The sequence below is a fragment of the Phoca vitulina genome, unplaced genomic scaffold (assembly GCF_004348235.1).
Source record: "Phoca vitulina isolate PV1807 unplaced genomic scaffold, GSC_HSeal_1.0 scaffold9, whole genome shotgun sequence".
Classification (NCBI taxonomy): domain Eukaryota; kingdom Metazoa; phylum Chordata; class Mammalia; order Carnivora; family Phocidae; genus Phoca; species Phoca vitulina.
The window spans coordinates 4,783,020-4,805,687 of NW_022589712.1; the positions used below are offsets into that span (position 1 = coordinate 4,783,020).

General features: G+C 40.3%; 1 long non-coding RNA gene across 1 annotated transcript in view; it reads right to left on the bottom strand.

Moving 5' to 3' along the window:
- Nucleotides 1-7,584: 7,584 nt before the first annotated feature.
- Nucleotides 7,585-22,668, bottom strand: part of LOC116634349 — a 29,954-nt gene continuing 14,870 nt past the window's right edge. The window contains exon 3 of the long non-coding RNA XR_004299948.1: nucleotides 7,585-10,243. This is a non-coding gene — a long non-coding RNA (uncharacterized LOC116634349). The remainder of the gene's footprint in view (nucleotides 10,244-22,668) is intronic.

Here is a 22,668-nt window from a genome sequence, read left to right on the forward strand (position 1 = left end):
CTTCAAGTTCAAAAGCTTCACCAGAGCTAGTCTTGGTATTGAAGAACTTTCTCATATTATTTGGGAATGTAATAAGTCCCTTTGACATACATATGTTCATGTCTCTATTTCAGAAGAATTTGTTTTCTAATATATGTTGGAATTCTCTCATCAGTGGATTTGATTATTGATCACTGGAAAGACCACTCTTTAATTCTGTATTGTCTGTATTCTGCAGGCGCCTGGGTGGCTCATTTGGTTGAGTATCTGACTCTTGATTTCTGCTCAAGTCGTGATCTTGGGGTCATAAGATCAAGCCCCACATCAGGATCTGTGCTCAGTGGGGAGTCTGCTTGAGATTCCCTCTGCCCCTCCCCCCTGCTCTCTATTTTTCTAAAATAAGTAAATAAATCTCTAAAAAAATAAATAAATCTCTATTGCCTATATTCTAATGATCATCCTTCTTTGCATCTCCTGTGATTTCATCAGGAGAACTCCCCTCTTTTCTCTTGGTTTCACTACTTGCCATTTGTAATTCATTTTTAAATCCCATAATATTGTTATTTTTCTGCATAATTTCTTAACTCAATTATGCCAGACTTTGTAAAAATATTATTCTGTTGTCATCTAAACTCTTTAAGAATCTGTTATAAGTGAATGTTTTTCTTAAAAAGGCATTTCTTCAGCTCTCATTTTAGATCTTACTCATTTGTGTCTTTTTAATGTAGAGTTTTTTAACCTATCCTATACTCTTTTATTTTATTTTTTGTTTTGCTTACTTACCTTTGATGGGAGAGCTCCACTGGTCCTGCTATTTACCTAAACAAAATGTAAGTAAAAGTTCCTGGGTCCTCCTCCTGCTTTTCTCTAAGCACCATGTGGGTCTTCCTCTGAGCTGCGGATGCAGAGGACTAGTCACCCATGTTGGTGGTTTTCTCTCCAGTGGACCTGCCTGAGGCGACTGGAGAGCAGGAGGGCCAGGGTCAACAGGGGCTTTGTTTTGCAGGTTTTCTCAGAATCATTAGAAACCCTGCTCCACAGGTCAGCTCCCAGGTGAGAGGAGTGGCCTCTCCCATGGAAAGCGGACCCCCCACCCCACATATGAATGAGTGGCCCTACTTCTGTGATGCAAAGCTGATGACAATAAAACAAATCATGGTGATGCCCAAACTTGTGGGCATTTGCAGCTGTGAGTCAGTGTGCCCTTTTCTGAGTTCTTTGCCTGAGGACCTAAACCCCTTCATTGGGAAGCCAAGTCAGAGGAAACACATTCTGTGCTATTTGGCTATTGTTATTTTCTTCCTCCTCTGTCTTTGCTGCCAATGTGTACAGGGAAGTCAGCGGTGCCAGGTGCCCCTATCCCATGATCCACACATCTCTCCATTCTAGCCAGGGATCCATCAGGTTCTTTAGACCTACACTGCAATCCCCACCTGTGTGTCCAGAACACTCTCCATTTCATCCTGATTTTATGCTCTAGAGGTTTTCAGTGTGAGAGTGAGAAATTTTGCTCTATTCTTAGTTCTTTGTATTAATTTCTGAAGACATTATTTTCGTGGGCTGAAGAGAAGAGCCAGAGGAGTTTGTAAACATATAATTTAGCTGACATCTTTCCCAGAAGTTCTTGTCATATTCATTTAAATTAACTCAGGGTAAGCAGATTTGACTCCATAATACGTAATCTGAATATATGCATGACCATACTAATGACATGTCCTCAGGGTCCTTTAACATAAATATATGACAACTTCTCTAAAGTCATTTTAGAAAGAACTGGAAAAGAAATTCATTTGGCTGAAAGTCTAAAATTTAACAGGTGAAAACGAACGTTGCTTACTTTTTCTTAATCATGCAGTCACAGACATTACTCTCATGTTTATCAAATAATGTCTAACAATTATATTCAGATAATTGGATTTTCTTTCAGCATTTGGGTAGAAGAATTGAAACATGTGCTTATGAAAATAATTGGAATTTTTAATGCAGGATTTAGCCTTAATTATGTACATATATTTACATTGGCCTTATTATTACGAACAGCACAAGATCCTATCACTTCTACCTGTGCACAAAGATGCAGAACAAAGAAGAGAAGATTCGCCCATGATTTTTCACTCTCTGTGCTTCAAGGCAGAACTACCAACTTAACAGGTGATTGGGTAGCTTATGTTCGATATCATCCTTTTTAGTCACTATTTGGATATATGCCTATGCTTCAAACATGTAAAATAAATACCCAATTGCACAGGGCATCGAAGAGATATCTTTGCCTCGTTTTTGGCAAATTGTTGAACAAATGGTTTCCCAAGGACCCAGTTGGCTTTCCAAATCTTCTCTCCAAGTTTCTTCCACAACCCCCATGTATGACAAATTCAAGAAAATGAACAAACTGATGCCTTATCTCTGTCTCTAAATGTTGGGATTGAAATAGGCAGACTTTAATAGCAGCATTAATTTGATATGCTCCGGGAGGGTAATGTAAATGCACCTGCTTCACAAGGACCACGGCAATTAGGTAAAGAGTGCGGGAGTAGCACGGTCCAGGTGAGAATGACTCTCAGAAGAGTGGCCTGCTATCGTTCCCCCCCGGGCACAACAACTGCAGATGCTGTCCTCCCCCTGGTCTGGAATTCAGATACCAGACCAACCCTCTAGCCCATGTGTGGGTTTCTCAAATGTGGAGGAGATACCACTTACCTCATAGAAATGATAGGACTATCAACTATATGAGCTATAGAAAAGATGTTTAAAGTCTTGGATTAAAGCAAAACCTAGAAGGCAGTTAGGTGGTGTTTGACTGCCGGCCTCGTGTATGCATCACATCAAGGACAGAAGCAGTTCTGTGTAGGAGCTGCCACATTGACGTGTGGTACGCGCTCAGGTCTCTACTAAGCAATGTAAGCAATATAATGGATTGCAATCCATGAAACTGTGTACAAACATTTCTCCTTTCTCTTCTGAGCCCTCCATTGGGTTTTGAAATCAGTGGATTCTGCATGCACTGAGAACATCAATGAATGCAGAAGTCATCATTTTCGTCTCATGTAACTTCCTGAATGGGTGCGTCCAGATGAAAACAGATTTCAAAAACAAAACCGTACACGCATCTCTCTTTAGGAGTTTTATTGGCGGGACCAAGATGTTTTGTACTGTCGTTACAATGCTGTTCCACATCTGTGTGTGTGCACGTCCTGATTCCATCTGGGGCTGGGCAGGGCTGGCTTTCTTGCTTCGATGCACAGAGGAAGCACCCGACACAAGACCTCCTGGCTAAGTAAATGGGAAGCTGCCAAAAACCAGAGGTTCTCTGGATGAAACTTCATGCCTCATTCCACCAAACCTCAGGATCTTCCCCGGCTTGACTGCCCACATCTATAAAACCTCCCCAAAGAGCTTCTCAGCACTGCGGGAAAACATAATCTATACTCTCTCTCTTGTGATCTCGTGTAATACTCTTCTTTAAATACCAAGGTATTAGCAGATAAACCATGTGGGAATGGGTGAGTAGATGAGTTGCTTTTCATACTGCATTACACGATGGATTGGAATGGATTAAAATTTCATCATTCATCCCCCTTGGCCCCCAAACCCCAGTGTTATTTTTACCATTTTAAGCCAAGTGGATATGCTTACATGACTTATGCTCTTCGGCTATGAAATCTATTTGTTTTATCCATTATACTTTCAGAATGATTGATGCAGGGCAAATACATAATAAAAACTAGTTATTACACACAAAAAAGTCTCTGGACTAGTTACGGCTAACTTAAAGTGGAATATGGGACTCATATTTTAAGAGTCTTACTCATACATTTTTTGATTAATATGTTAGAGTCTTCAGGGCTTTTCCAAGACCAATGCGTGATCTGACTGGCTGACTGAATTGCATGCTCACCCTTGAACAAGGCCATCTGTGCTCATGCTGAGCTCCACACTGACTTCTCTCCCCTGTCTTTCCATTGAATAAGTAATGTGTTGGGGTATGGGTGGGGAGGGAGTATCCTTAGGAGTCCTTTAGGCAAAATGACTTCTCCACTGTATCAAAGAGAAAGCGTGGACAGTTACCTCTGATACTACTAGAATAAAGATAATATGAAGAGATCAATGAGCATCACACAACTGAATATATGTGCATTTTTTTTAGATTTTCAGAAATCATTTTCAGGTTTGGAAGTGGAGAAAAAACAGGTGTTGCTTTATATCTTTCAGTGCTTTCTTTTAAAATAACCCCCAAAGATTAATGACTCATGCAAGTGAAAATATGTTTTTTTTCCTAAGAAGAACAAAAGTGAAGGATAGCAAATGGTATTTCTCATTTATACTGATGAGAAAATGATTTTAAGTAAACTCTCCATTTTCAGACAATATTACGTGCAGATAAGAATGCAACCGAATGTAGATGCAAGTGAGGTGGAATTATGGAGTCACTGCACTAAGAAGGCAGGTAGAAAAGTCCCTCTTGCTTTGTCACTGTTATGTTATTTCTCTCCAAATTCACTTGCATTTAGGCATTCCTAAATGTCTTGAGAAAATTACTTCCAATTTCTAAAATTCTTGAGAAACCACTCCTAAGGTAAAAAAAAAAAAAAAAAAAAAAAAGCTTTCTTCCTCTTCCTTCCTAAGTGCAATTTGCTTTCAAGTATTTCATAGTTTGGTAGCCTTGCCACTTGATCTGCAGTCTGTCTTTTTCGTAAATGTTAATTTCAAGTATTCGCGAAAGTTGTGTATTTGGGAAAGCGCTCATACATTTTTAAAGCAGCTGACAACAAGAAGGAAATCACCTGCGTCTATAAATATAGCTTCTGTTGCTGTCACAGCTTCGGCAACAAAAAAGAAGAAAATAATAACTCCTTTTTATTCCTGCCGGAAGAGTTGCAAGGCTTGAGCATTTCTTTATGAACATTATAATGAGTTGCAGTAGCTGTCCTTGTGCCCAGACATTGGGTCTCCATGGCACCTAGGAATGAAGGCACCCCACAACAATCCTCCGAAAGTACCCAGAGATCTGCTTTGAGTTCTTTGTGAGAAAGAGCTCCACTGTCTCTTTCCTTCTCTTACCCTGAATGCTGGGGAAGCAGAGGGATTGAAGATAGGACACGGTTAATTGGTAGAAACCAAAGATCCAGATACCATCTCCTTTGCTAGAGTTAAAATATAAGAAGTGGAGTTATGTGCTCACAAAAGCATTAGCCTCCGGCCTTGAATTTGCAAAGGCACTAAAAAGAGAAGTTACTATTTTACTGCCATTGATCCAGTGCACTGCTGAGATTCAGAGTTATTGCCAGATTTATTATAAGGGGTAAACTCACTAGTAGCTAAATTGAGAGAGCTTTCTTGCACTAATTTAGCATTTATGACCTGTCACAAATATACTTTGTTCATCTCTTAATGCTTCACCCGGAAATATAACTTCTCATTAAAAAATTTATTTATATCACTACATAGTAAGATAGTTGAAACAGAACAAATACGAAGTATGTATAAAGTGCTGGGGAGCTGTCTCCCATTGAAATACCCCTGACATTACTATTGTTTTCCAAGTCAGCGTCTCTGCCGTTAGGTAGGTTTGCTGGGGCTGCTTTTAAGGATGACTACTCTTTTGCCTTGGTAACTTTATCTTTTAATTCACCAGTCTTTAGACTCCAATAAAATAAATATTACCGCATATTAAGTGTGGGGCCACATGATGAGGTAGGAGGACTCTTTTAACTTGAAGACCAAAGGAAGTTAACACCATTAGTTCCCCTATCAAGGCCTAGCAACTGCAAAAAGTAAAGTAAGTGCTCAATAGCAAGTAAATATAAATATTATGCAGCTATTTAAAATGAAAATAATGAAATCATTGTTAGTTAACATCAGGGATTTTTTTAAAAAGATGCTATCATCAGGGTGCCTGGGTGGCTCAGTCGGTTAGGTGTCTGCCTTCGGCTCAGGTCATGGTCCCAGGGTCCTGGGATCAAGCTCCGTGTCAGACTCTCTGCTCAGCAGAGAGTCTGCTTCTCCTTCTCACTCTCCCTCTATGCTCTCCCTCTCTCTCTCTCAAATAAATAAATAAAAATAAAATCTTAAAAAAAAATAAAGATACTATCATCATTTGGGTGAGAAAGCCAGCTGCTGGGAAGGAGGTGTAATGCATCCCATTTTGGCGGGGCACTGGTCCTCACCTTGGATGTGCATTTGTACACCTGCATGTGAGGATGTGAGCAGGTGCAGGTGCAGAGACAAGGAGTTCACAGGGGTGTACTGGAGGGGATGTGCTGGGCAGGGAGCTGAGTGAGGAGAACAAGGAACACAAAGAAACCACACAGGAAAAAGAAGGTACGAAGGACAAAGGAACATGCATGATGCAGTGTTATTTGTGTAAAATTGTGTATTTATGCACATTTGCATAAAAAGGTGTATGAAAACGTATTTGCCAAAATAGTAACAGTAGCTGTCTTAAGGTGGTAAATACCCAGGTGATGGTCCTTTCTTTTTACGTGTTTCTATATTTTTTACATGAGTACATATTATGTATTTTAAAAATAAGGTAATTTCACCATGCTAAAAATAATCACTGTAATAAATATTCCCTTTTAGCAAAATTCTGTTGATTGAGCATCTTTATAGATGTAATACATGACCAAACACATGAAAATAGAATATGGTTCTATAGCCCCAAATATCCACATCTTTAGCAAAAATATGCAGAAGTCTTCAAACTATTATAGCACAAGGGCTTTTCCTTGAAATGTACCTGGGGGCACCTGGGTGGCTCAGTGGGTTATTCGTCTGCCTTTGGCTCAGGTCATGATCTCAGAGTCCTGAGATCGAACCCCCGTTGGGCTCCCAGCTCAGCAGGGAGTCTGCTTCTCCCTTTGCCCCTCCCCCTGCTCATGCTCTCTCAAATAAATAAATAAAAATCTTTAAAAAAAAAATGTACTTTAAGTATATAGTTAGTATCTGATTATTTTGATCATTAAGAGGTCAAACTGTTGTTTAAGCAAAATAAAAATATGTAAGGTAGAACAAGTGTTTGTGCATATACATTTTTTTGTAAAAGAAACAGCAAAATACACACGTGCACAGACAAGCACACACACGTGCATTCATACACATATGCATGAAAACATTGGCACACATGCATACACACACAGGCAGCCGTGTATGCATGCATTCCCAGACACACATACAAATGCAAGAGCATGTACATACATGAATCTGTACTTGCACACAGAGACATGTCTAGACCCATGTACACACCAACTTGCATGTACAAAAAGACAGTCATTTCTGCAGACATATGCATGCATACATATCTGCAGGCATACGTACATGCATGCATACGTGTGTGCGCATGAGAAACGCTGGTCCAAAAACTAGGACCACTGGACTCTACGTCTTCATATCTCAGATGTGTATGTGAGCTTTTACAGGCCTGAGTTGCCTGATCGATAAGCTTGCAGGTGAGACCAAGGTCAATGACTTTCACACCCAGCAGTTTCATACAGGTGCTTAAGGAGTTTTAAAGATGTCTCATATGAAGAAAGTTTGACTTTTCAAAAACAGAAATAATAAACATGATATATACAAAATGTTTTATTTCCTATAATTTGACATGCTGAAGGCTGCTAATACCTTAATTTGTACTGGTCAATCCACGCAATTCTTACAGGAATCAGAAGCACAGTTTTTCCAAATATTTTCCTGTGAATACATCTGAAGTTCTTGTAATCATATCCTTGTTAGAAAGCCTAGAGCCCCACACTAGTCCTTTTCTCCCCTCCATTATTACAGGCTTCAAACAAAAATGTGTAAGAGTGCGTTACACATGCCAGGGAGTCAGGCGCTAGGGGATGGTGGGTGCTGGTCCACACTCTCCATGGAACAGCGATGGATTGTGTAATAACCATCAAATACAACATGTGCACTGTGATCAAAATTTTAGAACTTAGAATAAATGTGGACACTTGAAATATGAATTTTAATAAACCAAATTGCATATACCCAATTTATTAAATTATTAGCACTCTTGGAAATTCAGTTCAAGTATTAATAATGAAACTAAAACTTGCATAACAAATACAATAAACGTGAATGATTTAAAGTATCAATCAGTACTACAAAATAAGCACAAAAGTGTCTGCGATTTTTTAAAAAAAGAACACTAAACGTCTCTAAATGTTGTGATATACTTTGAAAGCTATTCTCTGCCAAGTAATACGAATATTTTAAGTGGTTAGAGAATGTAGCCGCTGACTTTGTGCAGTGAACACTTTACAGTTAAGGAACGCAAAAATTGTTTTCAAACACTGTGTTCGTTATGCCAAGGTACACTTCTCCTTTTCACACTTGAAGATCTTTGTCAGCAAGCTGTGTCTCACCAGTGATGGCATGAAGACATAGCTGTCAGCCTGATGTGGGTTGTGACAACCTCCAATGCCCGTCGGTGCTGCACGTGAGTTTGCTGGAGTGCATCTCACTGGTGATCACTAACGTTTCCAACAATTCCACTCAACCCCTTCTTAGAAAGTAGGAGTGGCCGTGAGACTCACTCTGTCCAGTGGGATGTGAAATGAAGCAGCATGTGCCAGTTTCAGGTAGAAGCCCATAATCATGCTTTTCCAGCACAAACTGCATTTGCTCGGCAGCCAGCGTCATGCATGCAGAGGAGGTCCATAGCGTTTGGGTGACTTTGAAGAGGAATGGCTTCATTTGATGACCAAATCCCAGAATTCACTCTCCACAAAGCTTATGGGGTTAATCTATCAGACGTATAGGTTCAAAATTAGTTAATATTACTGCCTTATTAAAGTTAATAACAAGACAAATATGACTGTCTTGGAAAGAGAAGGGGTGAAAAAGTAGGGGATAATGACAGAGCCACGGTTTTTCCGAGTGAACTTGGATACTGAAGGTATGTCATACTATTTCCCTAGATAAAATGCAGTTTCAGATTCAGCAAGTGTATTGGTGAAGTTCCTACTATGTGCCAGGCACTGGATTGGAATATAGTGGTAAGAGAGATAAACAGTGGGTTTCCCTACAGAGCAGAGAGCTTATCCTCTGCTGGGAAGGGGGTGCCATGGGGTGAGTCCTGGGGGAAGTGGCAGTTAAGACCTGTAGGAAGAGTGCTCTACCATGAAAGAGGAACAGATTATTTCCCTCAGCAGGAACTGGACATATGAATGCCCAAGGAAAAGAGAGCACAGCACATTTAGGAACAGACTGCGGGAGCCTAGAATGTAGAGGAGATGGGGAGGGTGTGTTCAGTGGCGCAAAGACAAATCTGGTTTAGATGCAAATGACCCAGGTGTATTTATGCTATATTTTCTAAAACTACCCATGAGCTTCAGATTTCAAAGGGAAAAGTTTGTGAATCATATTTTAAAAGAAGAAAAATGTATCTCTCTAGGGAATTTCTCAAAGACTAGTGAGCATTAAAGTTTCTTATAACCCACAAAGAATGAAAGTATATCATTTCCAAAGCTGGAGTTGAAGGTAGGGTTTTTTAATAACTTGCAATCAAAAGTAAGTCACGCTGGAACAGCATCGACCTGCCTACTTTAGTGCCAATTATCTTAAAATTCAGAAACAGGTGGACACCATAATTCTAGGAAACTTTTAAAAGATAAGATGTAGCAACTGAGTAGTGGAACCCTATTTTCTAAAACCAATTAAAAACAACTGCAACTACTAGGAATCCGAACTGCTCCGTGGATGGTCGTGAGTTAACTATTGAGGACACATACCTCTCCCACACGAGTCTGTGAATATGCCAGACCCTGGACAGCATCACCTTAAAAATAGGAAAGGTGACTTCTTCTCTATGTCTTTTGTGTCACTGTCAAAATGTCCTTAAAATCATTAACTACTAGAAAGTGTGAACCAACTCAACATAATTCCTTTTGTAGATTTTGATATGATATTACACACTTAATGATTACCTTTTAAGAGCAGATGATGAAATTAAATGCTAAAATCATAACAGATCTGAGGAGAAGCTACTCAAAATAAGCTGCATCCATCAAATAATAAGTGTAAAGGGATCGACAGATGTGTGGGGAGCTGGGTAATAACATAAGTAGCAAGTGATATTGACAACTGTCAGTTTCAAACTTCTGCCAGCAGAAGTATATTTTTGCGTACTCCACAGGGGTGGACATCAGCTCAGCAACATTCAGTAGGACTCAAACTGCTTTATTTAGCTTTTCCCATACTTGTCTTTTATCTATGGTGTAATGCAATCAAGTAGATTGAAGGGTCTCCAAAGCCAGAAGTCCATCTGAAAACACAGATTAAAAACAAACAAACAAACAAACATTAAAACATTTCAAATAGATCCATATATCAATAATGGACCAGAAATTGGGGTATTATCTAGTCATTATAAGTAGCCAAGCTCAAACTGAGAAAGAACAGAAGTCTTCCTGTGGATCTTCCCATGGAAACCCCAGAGAAACTCCAAGTTCAGACAGAGCCAACAATATAAAGGAGAGGTGGACTGTCAGGCAATCATATTTCCATGAAGAAACTCCATTCCCTCATGTATCTCTCTCTTCCTGTGTGAAGTGAACAGCTGGTGTCAGGAGCTTTTGATACCAATCCCAAAAATGACTCCATAAATAAAGTCGTCTCTGTCTGAGGAGCGCTTCCAAAGGGCCAGAGAGGGATGAAGAGTAGCGTCTGAAGCACAATAATGCTCTCGTTCTCAAGTAAAGCTGCCTTGCATTGGTCAGTTTGGAAATTTTGGGGTGAAATTCCATCCAGAGGAACAGAGCTTTTGGGTCAAAGTTTAAGCCTTGCAACCAGTATAAAGGAAAGATGATAAACCAAATACCAAACACTACCTGAAGTAGAATTCATGGAACAGACACATCAAGAATTTAAAATAAGATAATAAGTATCCTCAAAGGCCTAAGGGAAGGCAGTAATAGTATAAAGCAGAAATAAGAGACCATGTGGGAAAATAATTGGTATGAACAAATATAATAATTTAGATAGAGAGGGCATCGATGTGGAAAGCAGCAGATGGATAGAACCAAGAATGAGCTGGCGCGCTGGAAAACCAGATGGAGAAACTGTCCCAGGATGCAGTAGGATAGACTAGAGCAGACGCCATGGAGAAAAGTGAAGGCACGTGGGACATGGAAATAGATTTGCCACATCAAGATAATAAGAGCTTGAGAAGGAGAGAAAAATAGGGGACGAAACTATATGAAGACGTTGTGGCAAAAACTTTTCCCAGAATTTGAAATGAAATTTCAGATTTCAAGACTTCTTAAATTCCAAAAAGGATGATATACCTCAGTGAAGTTTAGAGCAGCAAGGATTTAAAAAATCCAAGGCTTTCCACACGAAAAGCTGATAGGTGAATAGAAAGACAGATTGATAGACACATGATGATAGATACATAAAGATGATAGGTGATCGACAGATGGATAGACACAAAATCCGTACACACATGCATGCATACATAAATTTACAAAAAACAGAAACCTGTTTGACATCAAACTGCCCTCATCCACACTAGATGCAAGAAAACAATAAAAGAGTATTTTTTAAAAATTGCAGGAAAAAAAATTTTGAAACAATTTTGAGCAACAGTGAGGACACATGTTCCCAAAGTCTCGTTCCCTCCTTCACCCCCACATTCAATATCCAATCCCTTGTCAAATCTCCTGATTCTGCCTCTAGGAAATATCTCAAACGTAATTCCCCTGTTCTATTTCCAGTGCTTGCACCCTATTTTATACCCAGATAATGAATCCTCTAACCAATCAATTGCAAAGGTCTCCTAGCTCATTCTCCTGCATCCAGCCTCCCACCCTTCCAGTAAGTCTCCTGAGTTGTTCTCAGAATTATCTTTCTCTCAAACAATTCCAAGAGACTTCCTTATTATCCTTCAGTATGCTATTTAACCCCTCTTCCCCACTCTAAGGGGTCTCCCAGAGCCCTCTAGTAGCAATTTATCTCTTCCTCTCTTCCTCTCAGTAAGCTTTCTACTTCTGGTTAATACTGAGCATAATGACCTTGTATTATAATACTTGATCCCCAACTAGATTGTGAACCCCAAATGGGCAATATGAAGGTTCATTTATTTTGGATTTACTAAAGTGAATGAATCCCCTCTGTATTATAGCACAGTTGGTTCTCAATAAATTTATGGAAATGCTGTTGAATGGCAACACATCCAAGAAAGATGCCAGGATTTTCCCACTTGGGCACCTATCTCCATTAAGTCTTGAGCAAAGATAAGAGTATTTCTGTAATAAACAAGGCCCAGTGCATTTGAAACAGGAAGATCTGCTGGGGTGGTCACTCATTTGCATGCAGGGGACATGAGAACATGGCAAAGGAGCTGCTGTAAATCACCCGAGAGCTTGGTGACGGGGCCTCTAGGAACGCCTGGCTCAGAATTATTAATTAAAGCTTCCTCAAGGCTGGTTTGTTTGCACATCAGTTGAGCTAAGCCACACTGGTATCCCTGTAAATAATAAGACAGCCCGATTAGGCCTAGTCATTAATTAAGTGTCTTTGCTGTGGATAAACAGTGAAATCTTTCAGTCTGAGAAGGCCTATGGCACAGTGATAAATATGCAGCTGTTGACACTCGTGGAGCACAGTCTGAAATCTTCATCAGTTAACGGAGCTCCCTCCCCAGGGACACAAGCCTCATGTCACAGGGAAGATGACACATGCTACACTTGGCCCCTAAAGTTATATCATATGCAATTTTAAAAATAATCTGAATCAGGAATAAGCAAAGGGGGAGGGTTTCCACCCTTAACTGTGACCCTTAGCTGTCACATTTAATTGTCTGAGGCTTTGGCTTGCTTGTGGTACACAAATTTGGACAGAAATAATCTAATGCTCTTACTTGTATGAGATTGTACCACACTGTATTGAAAAACAAGAATCAAAACCTCACTTGGGGTCCAAACTCTTCCAAAACTGTTGGGTTTTTTTTTACTTTTTTTTTTTTTAGAGTTCAGCAAATGCCCTCAAACTGATGAAGAAGGGAAGTAATGTGTACATGTTTATACCACTTGAAAAGACAGTCATCGCTACAACAAATGCTCATAGATTTCCTTCCATTCTTCTGTCTGTGGCAGTGCTTTGTAAACTGTGAAATGCATGCAATATGGAAGGAATCGACTCTTCTTCATTCTGATTTCCTCATGAAACTCTGCTTTGTAATCAGGGTTAGATTATAGTGTGGGTGCATCTAGCCAGCCTTCGAGAACTGAGGAATTCTCAAATTCTGCTATAATCACTTGTATCTCAAGATTGCCAAGGAAGTTATAAGCAGGAGCCAACACAATGTGGGATAAGCACTGTTGCATTAGTACTTACTCAGCGGACTGTTGTTCCAAGTGGACCCATTGAAAGCCTTTGCTAGGGCAGCGGGCCTCACTTGCAAAGATTGCATGGCCTTCTCCTCCCTGGCCCCCAGAGCCTAAATCTCAAATAAAGTCTCTGGGCTTCGGTGTGGAGAAAGTGGGCAGAGGCAAATGGGGGGTGCAAAGGACACACACTCCATTTTTGGCAAAGAAATGGAGAAATGAGAAGATGACCGACCAACCAGGCCTCTGAGGGTTTGTCTACCAGATGGGACCAGAGCAGGAAGTTCAAGGACAGGAGATCTGAATCTTCCTGATTCTCTAAATTCTTGGACTTGGCACAGTCTGCCTCTAAGATTCTGCCCAACCAGATTAGCAGCTCTTCCTGGCTTAGGAAGAAGACGATTCTGGGTAGGTAAGCTGGGTCTGATATGGCCAGCCTTGCTGAGAGCGATTTGCATGAATAAATCTCCTCACCCTTCCCAAACTCTAAGTCCCTTGAGAACAAACTATATCCTATTCATCCTGTATCCCCTGTGGAACTTTCCATGGGCTTTGCCCATGATGATGCTCAGTGCACACCACATGAGTGGGTGAAGTCAGGTCAGGATATAGTGTTCTTTGTGGGGACACTGAGCAAATAGCTGGCCATGGGGACAGCTGAAAGGAACTTCCTCAGGGTCACCAAAAACTGCCTTTGAGGCTCACTTACCGTACTGTAATTGGGAAGTCTTGCTTCTAACTGAAGACACATAATGAAAAAGTAAAAGGACAACATATTGAATCAGGAGACTTTATTACTGAATAGTTGCATAACTTTGGGAGAGGCTGTTACTGCCCTGGGCAATGAAGAGCCCCCACCGTGAGCCAGGAACTCAGCTAGTCCTTGCTGAAAATTCAACCATGGCACACTTTTCTGCTCTCAAGGTCGTCTACAGGTTAGCCAGGGAAAGGCTTCTATGATACATAAGAACCCAAGGATTCATCCGAGAGCACGTACTGAGACAGTTAGGAGCAGAGGCAGCACGGTTTCTTGGCCTGAAGTGGCCTGAGATATTTATGGTGTTACTCGTTGGAAATGTAGGGATTCTGTCACACTGGGAAGGGGGGTGGAATTCTGCCTGGGGTCAGAAGTAATGTAAGTATTGAACAGAATATGGATGTCACATTAGGGAAAGAAAGAGAGAAAAAAAAATTGCCAGCCTCACTTAGTGCAGAATAAAGGATCAGATAAAGGTGTACAGAGTCTAAAGGATCAGATAAAGGTGTACTGAGGTCAGAGGGACAGAACCTCAGATACCAGGTTAAGGTGTCTGGATTTACAAGTTAGTAATAAAGTGTCATCACTGATGGGTTTACTCGAGGGGAATGATACAATCAAAATTAGCTGTGGTGTGCAAAGTAAAGCAGGAGGGAGAAAGACTGGCACCAAGGAGACGAAAACAAGTCACTACAATGACCCAAGTGTGACTTGATTACAGCAAAAACCAAGCTCACGGCAACAAAGTTTAAAGGAAATTATGAAGTCGGAGCCATGAAAAAGAAAGCATCCTTGGCTGGGAGAGTGAGGAGTGAAGCCTGGACGGAGGGGCTCACGTCAGCTGCTGATGAAGGGAAGAGCGCGTGGATCAAGGTCAGCACGCTCAAGAGTCTGCATTGCTGAAGCAGCATCTGAGCAGTGCACAGAGTGCCCTGCCGATGCTTGCTTGGCGGGTGTCGGGATGGAATCCAGGAAAATGTATTCTAACAAAAATTCCCGAGTGGCACTTGGACCTCACTTTGAGAAATTTTAGCTTAAACTGTGAGTTACAAACCAATAAATTATATCCTCAAGAATCCTAAGACTGTGTCTGGTTGACACATGGTGCCCACAGGCAGTGGTGTGGACTCCAGACTTTTCAACCCCCTCCATCTAAATTCAATGCCCCTGTATCTCATCCTGATCATGGCCATCCTTGTCCTGATTTCAAAGTGGCAACCCAGAGGCTAGTCTCTCCTGACAAGCATTGCGTCCTAGCCCCTCCTGAGAAACCCATGCACTGTCTTGCCTTTTCTTCTCCACTTCCCTGAGACAGCCTTATCTTTGTAGACAATGATACAGAGGAATACAGAAGGCTTTTCACTTCAGATTCCTTACACTTGCTGCCCAAATGTGTTAGCAAGAAGAGTAATCATCTGGACAGGGGCTTTCTAAAGAAAACAGCCCCGTTTCCTGACCCAGGGGTTCTGCCCTGATGGTGGCAGAGACCGGAGGTATGCGGAGCCTCGCGGCGCCCTTCCCCTGGCCATCCTGTGGGGCCCAGAAGGCCATCACGCTCGAGCTGTTGCATGCGAGCCCTCCTTCCCTGCAAATATCTAAAGCAAAGAGAGCAGCTGGGAGAGCTCAGCTTTCAAGGCTCCAATTTAACTGAAATTCAGAGTGAAGAAATATGAATGAACAAACAACACAGAAAAAGAGACACCTGCTAGGTGAGGTGGACTGAAGGGGCTCGTCATGTGGAGAACGGATGACTTCTCATCTTCTCCTACCTGCTCTCTCAAGGTCCCCCTTCATCCCAAACCTCAACCTCATCCTACAGAATATTGGCTGGAGCCTATATGCACTTTGGTTAGATTAAGGACATTCCCCCCTTTTCTGTAGTAAACCACATTATCTTAATGATCAATAAAAATGATAGTAGCTCTTATTTATTGAGCATTTAATATTGTCCGGGTCATTTGCTAAGTGCTTGCAATCTCTCTGCGTTGGGGGGGCTAGAGTTGGGGGGGCGGCAAGGATGAGGTTGGTAGTTTATCCTTTTTATAAGTGAATAAACTCAGAGGTTACAGTTGTTCCTTGATCTCAAGAGCAGGACTGGAGTCCAGGCCGTTCGACTGCACAGCCCGCCTGCCTGCTTACACAGCACACATTACACAGGAGCTGAACAAGTTGAATGACTTTATTTTAATTTCTTGGACAATAGAAATGAATTAGAAGCATGAATGCTTGGCGTTTGATTTTGAGTTTGAATTTTGGATTCCACCCAAAAATGGGATGGTAATTCAATTGCATATGGAAGCTTTATTCATACTTTCTTTTTGTCCATAATTCTTTATAATGACCTGATAACTTACTGTAATTCATGGAATTGAACTAAAAAAATTTGAGTTTATGTCCTGTGTCACATTCCGCTGCAATGACAATTGCTCCTTGACTCAAGGTTGTGAGCAGGAGCCCTTCACCGCAGGTGCAGAGGGCACGTCAGGAAGGACATAGCTCCCTGATTTCACTAACCCAGTATCCTTTCTTTGCTAAATACTTCAGGACAGCCGCACTGCATTTTTGCCATAAAAATCTTCTCATTGGTAGGATCATGGAGTCCAAGACCAAAATTTCAGTCACCATTCCAGACATCTGGAAGTCTACCACTCAGTATATCCCCTCTCTGGTTCTTCTTGGCAAACTTCCTTCTGTCCCACTGGGGCTGTGCTCTACCCTTTTTGTATTTTGCCCTCCTAGTGGTTAGATAAGGGCTTCTTAGCACTCTTCTATAATTACAAGGATCTTAAAAAAATATTTTTTACTGTGGTAAACCCATATGAGGGGATGAAATTCCTTTTCCTTAAAGCAGAACATCTCTGCTGCAGAGATTCCTGAAGTCTCCATCTAAAGATGTGACCTAACTTTTCAAGCACTGTGTCATGTTGGCAGAAAAAAAAAAGTCACCAGTTTTTTTTTCTTTATTTTATATTTTTCCCATGTACATGGATGTCCATTCTCTTCTGGACAAATGTCTGTGTGTGTGTGTACTGCCTGTGAATCACAGGGCTGAAGCAGAAGCTATGACCAGCAAAAACCTCACAAGGAAAGGGCACACACTTCAAGAGGAAAACAGAGACTGGCCCCCAAGTGCTGTCATTTGTTTGCACTAATAGGATTCTCCTTTACATGGCCCTTTGAGAGCCAGTAGCCCCAGACACTAAAAATATCTCCACTTCCTAAACACTGTGACTCCCAGATTTTATTCTTCATGCAGCATCCTAGCCATGTACCACCAGCCTGTTACAGTCTGCAATATTTAATCTGCAGATTTTTCCATTTACAGAATGGATATTGGAAGAAATTGGATCTCACAGCAAAGTCAGACAGTTTATGAACTCTTTTTAAGAGACAAAATTTCTTCCCATAGAACCTAGAAAGAATAGAATAGGAGCTGGGCTTCTTTTACCATTTAGTTTGGGTTTGCATTTCACATCTCAAAATGCAGGAAGAAAGGGGTTCCAATGTTATTTGACCCAATCCTTCCTTCAATTCTCCTGGCATTTATCTCTCTTGTGTATGAAAAGCTTCTTTTGAAGTCAGAACTCCAGGCATGGAGGAAGGAGAAATTCGTCAAGAGAATTGAACTCAGAAAGATTAAAATGTAGTTTTAATATAGCTGTAGCTGACACATGTCAAGGAGATAAAAGGAAGATTCTGGATTCTAAGAACAGTGCCAGAACTATGAACCACTGCTTTAAAAATACATATTATTTTGATTGAAATTTGTAGGGAAAAAAATCAATATAATCAACCACTCTAGCAAATGGATGCATTGAGAAAATGTACTTGTCCCTATAGAGTTCATTTTTTAAATGGAAAAAAAAAGGCAAGCTTTCACTGAACACATTTCTGATATGTTTTCTAACAGGTGATATTTCTAAGTGTACTCAACCTAGAGAATCTTCTCTTTCCAATTTTATCCAGAACTACTCCCACACAAACCACCTTATTAACTCTAAATGAAAGTTGATAAATTATACCCGTATCCTAACAGAGCTGCAATAGGATATCAGAGTCTATTTAAAAATGATCAGTTAATCTCTCTTCAAAAAAGGACAATTATACTAAAAATTCACCCTTATGTAGAAAAAAGGAAAAAATTCTGAGAGATTCATTTCAACATGTACCCCTTCTCATTAGTATTGTCTCTCACACTCAACGGTGTAAACCACAGAATGCATTTGTATGACTTTTGCCATCAAACAAAAATTCCCTTATGAGGATCCTAGAAAATGGTTGCCAACAACACAGGTCAGTCTGTGTCTCCCAAATTCTAAGATAATCCCATGGTGTTTCGTGACAGGTTTGCCCTAAATTTTCTGATTTCTGTATATGTAAGGGAAGGTCAAATTCTAGAAAGAAAATTTTTACATTGCAAGTGAAATGTTTATTATGACTATTATTAACTATAAAAGAGCTGTTGGAAGCATGAAGTTCAGGCTAAGTAAATATGTTTTAGTTGCTTCATCAGCTCCCTGCTTCATAAATTATGATTGCCAGAAAAAAATCCCAAGGTTGAAATTTTGCTTGATTTAGTCTCAGGAAAAAAAAAAAAAACAGGGACAAAGATTTAAGTCGCTCTCTTCTTTGCTCATTATATCTGTATGTAAAGGACGCCAAGGGAGAAATGCTTTGGCGAAGACATGATGGATTCTCTTTTGCCAGACAGAGTTCAGGATGCTTTGGAGGCATTCAAGTAGACAGAGGCACTTACTTGGTGATCTGCAGGTCTGGTCGGAAGCTCCGAGGGGCAGTGCCGGGTAGGTGTGTGGACTCAGGAGACCCGGGCACTGAAACCATGAGAGTGCATAGGATCGCCCAGCAAATAGGTAGACTCGAGGACCTGAGCAATAGCACCATTGTTGAGATGGTCAGAGGGGAGAAGCCAGAAAAGGAGAATGATGGGGAAGCAGGTGGCAAATAGGAAAGAATATCTCATTGTGTTGAAAGCTACTGGGAAGTCAAATAAGGAACAGTGAAGACTGACCGCTGAAATCAAGAAGAGATCATCTGTGGCAAATGATTTGGTGAAAGCAAAGCCAAATTCTCTGATGTAGGTAGAAATTGGGAAGAAAGGAAGTGGAAACAAGAAGTATAAATAACTCTTTTGAGATTTTTGGCTATGAAGAGGAAGAGATAGATGGAGCAGGTGTTTGAGAGGATATGGTGACTAAGGGAGTTCAAGGCTGTTTGCTATAAGGCTTGAGGGACATAGGATGATCCAAAGACAGATCTTTCAGGAAGCCACAAGAGATGGGATCCAAACATGGAGGGGATGGCCATGCAATTTGCAAAATGGGAGTGCAGTTATTATCCCTACTTTACAGGAAAAACAAAAAAAAATAACAATAAAAGAATCTGAAGATTCAGAGCTAGTCAAACACACATTCAATTCCTAATTCTACCTCCCTCTAACTATATCTTTGGGCAAATTTCTGCATTTAAGGCACAATAATTATATCCCCTGTAAAGAGATGGGGTGAGACATGTATTGGGCAAGTATGAAGTGCCAATAGCACATGCTTGGCACACAGTGAGCACTCTGGTGTTGTCATAGTACTGATGGGGCTGTGGTTTGGGACGTGTGGTTGTGATAATTGTGGTTGTGGGTAGAGCTATAGAGTTAGTAAGTCAAAGAGCCAACCTTCACACCCGTGTCCTGACTCCAGATTCAGTATTTGATACCACCCTGCCTTCAAGAGAAACTAAAAACTATTTTGAAGTAAATGAAAATGAAAATTATCATGTCAAAATTTGTGGGATGCAGCAAACACAATGCTTAGAGGGACACTAATAGCATTGCCTGCATACATTGGAAAAGAAAAAAAAAAATCTAAAATCAATCTTAGGAAACCAGAAAAAGGAGAGCAAATTAGATCCAAAGTAAGCAAAAAAAAATTGTAAACATTTTATTATGGAAATAAAAGTGGAAATCAATACAATTGAAAACAGGGAAACAATAGAAGAAAATCAATGAAACCAAAAGGTGTTTCTTGAAAAAGATCAATAAAATTATAAGCTTCTACCCAGGCTAACAAAGGAAAAAAGAGAGAAGACACAAATTAGTAATCTCAGAAATGAAAGATGAGACATCGCTATAGACCCTATGGACATTAAAAGGATAATGAAGGAATGTTAAGAACATCTCCAGACCCACAGATTTTATAACTTAGATGAAATGGACCAGTATCTTGAAAGATGCCACACTACAGCTGATACAGTGATACCATGCTGTATCTTTTCCTCTGTGGTTTTTCCTTACTCTTCGGGCTGGATCCTCTTCCTTACCCTATGTTTAAGAAACATAGATTTTTCTAATACTTAGCTGAGCACTTACCACTTAGGAGGTATGTTTACATGTTTCTCCGATGAATGAGTTTCCCCAAGTTTCCATTCTCCGTCCTTAACTTTTCTCTTTGAAATTGATCTTATTTCACTATCAGAATTTTAACTGTCAGCTCTATGGAAAGAATGTGTCTTCATATATCTATGTCTCCAGTCACCAAAACTGCAAGTTCATATTTCCCAACTGCCTGAAAGATACTTCTACCAAAATGATCCACAGCAATACCAGTTTAAGAATCTATTAACTGAACTCATTATCCTTCTTTCCTTCAGTTCTTGGGGACATCCTCAGGATATTCCAATTCTGTTAATGTGCTAGTGTTCTCATCATTTAAGATAATATCACTCTTCCTTTTCTCTTGATTTTAAGTCCTGGACGTTGGTTGTTTCTAATGATCCTTGACTCCATCTCACTTTGTCTCTATTGCTCCTGGCTTAGGATTTTATCTCTCATTGGATTAATTCAACAGTGTCCTAGATACCTTCCTGTTTTGTGGTTCTCTTTGCACAAAATCATCCAGCACACAAATCTCAGAGCTAGAGAGAAGTTTTCAGAAACTGAAGTGAGTTCGGTATGGCTGGATTATATCATTCAGCCTTCTTTTTTTTTTAGGTCATGCCTGTATCCTGGTATCTGCTTTCTGACATACTCATTTTTTTTTTTAACTTAGAAAAAGTTTCAGAGTTTACCTTTGAGTGTCCAGTTTTCTATGACTCTCCTATGTAATGAAAGTTGGTGATAGGCAATTTTCTCTCAAATGAACTGATTTGGGTGGGAGAAAGGCATTAAAATTCTAGTGACATACCCATTGTCATTAAAATTGGCACATCCCACTGATTCTAATGCACTAAATGCCTTTGACTCCAATGACCAAACAGTCGTTAATTTTATTTTCACTTTGAGCTCTTTGTTTTCCCTTAACTTACGATAGCGCTGCCCAGAGAGTTTTATATGTGCCCAATGAATTCCATTTATCTTTTCCTCCGCCAATACCCTGAAGGGCCAAGTCGTTTTTATTTCCTTGTAAGTCACAAGGAGAGGTTTAATATTATTTTTTGCCAGTTGAATCCCAAATAATATCTGTGCCTTTGGCTTACCCTGGGGTTCAGTCATTGAGCATACTGGTTAGGGGTCTGTTGGAGGGAAGAGAAAGAGGTTAGGATATTCATTCTTCTGGGTCCTCACAGAGTGGCAGTGCTGCCTGTGTTCTGGCTGTGTTTCTCCTTTGAAGAGGACAGTTCCTCTTTAGTCCCCTACTTCCCCTCAACATCACCACCCTCCTCCAGCTTCCAGTAACCACTCACTCCCTGTGCTTCCCCATCCTGGAGTGATCATGATTTTGCCCACTATCACTAGTCCTGGGGAACTACACTACCCCTTGTGATTTTCCAACATGCTCTCCACACCTTTGAAAAGAGTCCCTTTATTAAACATTTCTCAGATACCAACTTTGACTATATGCTTCTTGTGGGGACCCAGATGGACTCAACCACTTACCATGTGACTTATGCCACTTGTTTGACTTGTATCAACCTCAGGCTCCTCATCGGTAGAATATGTTGTCTATCTTTCAGAATTTTTATGAAAAACAAGAGATAACAAACTTTTCTAAAAGTAAGAGTCTCAAATTTTATGTAATAAAAATGTAAGTATACTATCATAAAAGTAAATTTTTGCATAGATGAAACAGAAAAGATAAAACGCAAATTGGAGAACGTTTGCCATATATAATAAACAAATTTTTAAATTTATAATGAGCTCTCACAAGTCTATGTAAAAAACTAGAAAATGAATCCGATAAATGGTTAAATGTAGTCAGTAAGAGGGAATAAAATACAAATGGGTTTAACATTTTTTTTAAATTTTTTAAATTTTTTTAATTTATTTATTTGACAGAGAGAGAGCACAAGTAGGCAGAGTGGTAGACAGAGGGAGAGGGAGAAGCAGACTCCCCGCTGAGCAGGGAGCCCGATGTGGGGCTCGATCCCAGGCCTCCGGGATCATGACCTGAGCCGAAGGCAGACGCTTAACGACTGAGCCACCCAGGCGCCCCGGGTTTAACATTTTTAAAAGGTGTTCAACCACACATCTAATAAAAAGAAATGCAAATTAAAACCACAATGAAATTTTTTTTACCTATCAAAATGAAAAAGATCAAAAAGCAGGATAATGCATTCCATTGATGAGGATGTCAGGAAATCTGAACTCTCATACATCAG